Source organism: Etheostoma spectabile, chromosome 23, assembly GCF_008692095.1.
Source record: "Etheostoma spectabile isolate EspeVRDwgs_2016 chromosome 23, UIUC_Espe_1.0, whole genome shotgun sequence".
NCBI classification, from domain to species: Eukaryota; Metazoa; Chordata; class Actinopteri; order Perciformes; family Percidae; genus Etheostoma; species Etheostoma spectabile.
In genome coordinates, this window is record NC_045755.1 from 663,896 (window position 1) to 666,999 (window position 3,104).

Sequence of the window (3,104 nt, forward strand, 5' to 3'; positions counted from 1 at the left end):
ACAGATAATGCTGTACTCGCTCATCCCTAATAGTTACCCTAATTTGTTTTTGAAGGTGTTTACTCTATGTATCTGAGAAAAGGCCTATAGCAAACAGAAATTTGATTTAGATCGCAGCACGCTGGAATAAAAAATATAAAAGATGGTTATGTTTTTTTTTTTGGGCCATGCTTAACGTCCAAACCTAAACTGAGTAGAATATTTATAAAATACATGCCTTCATTCACTTCCGCTCATCCCATGCACTGACACCACTTGAGAACAGAGGTACAATGGGTCTGTAAAAGTACAGATAAGCAGCTGCGCACACACCCTTCTGCCATTGTTTCGGTTTCTACCTTCTTCCATGCGTTTAGGCCTAAAGATAATGTTGGGAGAATTTAAAAGAGGACCTGCTCTAAAGCTTAAATGTACTTATTCAATTTACCATCTTAATTTTCTCTCATCACATCCACCTCTGCTGTGACCTTTGTTGTTCACTCGCACTCATCACTTGAGTTTATCAGTTAAGGGAAATACGTCTACTGTCTATTTCAGCGGTTTAAAACCCTGCATGTTGCATCTATATCGCTAAGACAATTTCAGCGCGAAAGTGTTAAAACTGCCATTATTCGAATGGCCGCTAGTAATGCTGGGTCCAAGATGGCGCTAGTTTCTATTCCCCATATTCCTTTTGAAAATGCCCCACTTTAACAACACTTTTAACAAGTTTACTTACTGGTAGAAAACGGTTTTGGAGTTTAAAATTTGGGCTATTTCCCACTTCACCCGCTGAATTATACTATGGTTTTAATCCACAGAGGCACGCCCGAACAATGGCGTAACGTAACTCGGTAACGTTTTACTGTACAGAATTACGGACACAAACCAAAACTAGCTATGTGAATACGAGACTTCATATACTACTGAACGCACGTTAAAAACGTTGGCGTTTTTCAACAGCCGACGGACGTATGTTGCCAACGTTACAGGAACGACACACGCGACACCACAATTCAACAGTAACGTTGGCCAACTTTTTGAAAATGTGCCGATAGTAGGCTACCACTCAACAGAAAACTTAAGTCAGACAGATACAAATGTCGTAGTATTCTCTAACGTTCAACATTACTTACCGCAGCTCCGCATGTCCCTTAATTTAACACATTAATCAGCACTGGCAAAGCAAAGGTAGGCTAATCTAAAGTTCTGTTTTCCCACGGTGGTTTTTCACCGAGTTAAACTGGACCCTCAAATTTCATGATATCCATCAACGTCAAGGGGTATGAAGAAAAAAAAGCCGGGGATTCCGTTCTGCGCCCCTTCATTTGGAGTCCTCACTAACAAACTTGCTGGTCGTCTCAACGTCCACTGAGGAGAGAGAGCTGTGTCCGGGCCATATATATAGCGCTCCGCTTCTTCTTCTTCGGTTTTATAGGTGGACTACAAACCGACGGTTAATGTGCACGCTGCCACTTAGCGGAGTTTTCAACATCATCACTGCAACCCTCATGTTGTTTTCTAAGATTGTTTGTTTTTTTTATATCTGAAATAAAGGAAGTCGAAATACGGGTGAAAAATGTTGAAAAAAGAGGCAAAATTACGAAAAAAAAAAAACTTTGTAAAAAGCAAAGAAAAACGTTGAGATAAGGGGAAATCATGGTCAAAGGGAAGACAACACAAGGGTTAATAAAAAAAAATGACTACATAAATACATTTAATTAAAGCTTAGTTTGAACCTGTGCACATTTTCCACCTGGTTGTTTCTAACAGAACTTTGATGCAGCCACTTCCCATATCTACCCCATTCTTCAATATTTCTCTTTCAAATCTTAAAGTCCTACAACTTATCAGCTGTTGTGGAGGTAAATGAGCACTGTTGTGATTTGGCGCTATATATATATAAACTTGAATAACATTTTGGTTGACAATCAATTTAAGACTGCAATGTATGTTTAGGATCCCTCGGTGTATAAAGGCAGGCAACAAGTCAAAATTTACAGAGTGTGGTTATTTGATTGATGAATAATCGTTACTCATGCTGTGAATAAATAAAGTGGTGTGGCAGACCCAAAGACTTATGCCAGTTGAAGGTTTTCCCACTTGGGAGGCCCACTTCAGAAAGTTTCTTAGCAGGGGTGGAGTGAGAGGGTGGCTTCTGGAGCTCCAGCTTAAAATGTTTTCTCAAATATTGTAGGGGGTTTATGAATACCTGCAACTTTGTGTCATTTTCCCTCAGTATCTCTGACTGGAACAGCAAAATCAATGCAGCAAAAATTGTATTACTGCAGTAATACAAATACAAACAACATGAGGGAAAATCGCCATTTGTTCAGTGAACTCAACTCCAGCCGGTGGTGGAATGTAACTAAGGACAAATTTGAGGTCTTTTCATGTCATGCCACTTTCTATTTCTTCTCCGCTACATATTTGAGAGAAATATTGTACTTTTTACTCCACTACATTCATCTGACAGCTCTAGTTACTGGTTACTTTCAACATTAAGATTAGTGCTGTCAAACGGTTAAAATATTTAATCGTGATTAATTGTATTAATGTCATGGTTAACTCGCATTTAATTGCAACTAATCGCACATTTTTATCTAATCTAAATGTCCCTTTATTCATTTCTCATTTTAATGCTCTTATCTACATGATACAATACTTTTAAAACAGTGCCTGAACCAAAAGATTTATTTACATATATTATATATACCATATATATAATATACTGGCTGAATCCCATTTCTCCATCTTACCCCTACCCCTTATCCCTACACCTTGGCCCTCGTAACCTGAGTTTTGCTTTGTTTTTGTTCCTCCTTATTTGATATTTTGTCTGTGTCTTGTCTCCTTGTGCTTGTGTCCTAGTTTTCTCCCCTGTCTTGTGTTGTTGTTTCTGTATTGAGTTTCCCCTTGAGCATCTGTGTTTTGGTTCCTGTTTTATTTTGAAGTCTGGGGGCGTTTCTCAATACCAAGTAAGCAAAGAACGGACTTGTGTTCTTGGGAAGACCGTACTTGCTAGCTGTACCTGGAAGACTAAACTCGCAAGTTCAGAAGCACACCAAAACGCAGTTGACAGTTTTGAGACGAAGTGTTCTTCCTGTTATTGCGCAACACCCCCA

The 3,104-nt window shown here is 39.0% G+C and overlaps 1 protein-coding gene across 4 annotated transcripts in view; it reads right to left on the bottom strand.

Annotated features, from left to right (window-relative positions):
* Positions 1-1,361, bottom strand: part of LOC116673489 (uncharacterized) — a 40,408-nt gene extending 39,047 nt beyond the window's left edge. For all 4 annotated transcript variants that reach the window (XM_032505852.1, XM_032505853.1, XM_032505850.1 and 1 more), the window contains exon 1: positions 1,116-1,361. The gene's annotated coding sequence lies outside the window, so the exon portion shown is untranslated. The remainder of the gene's footprint in view (positions 1-1,115) is intronic.
* Positions 1,362-3,104: the final 1,743 nt, after the last annotated feature.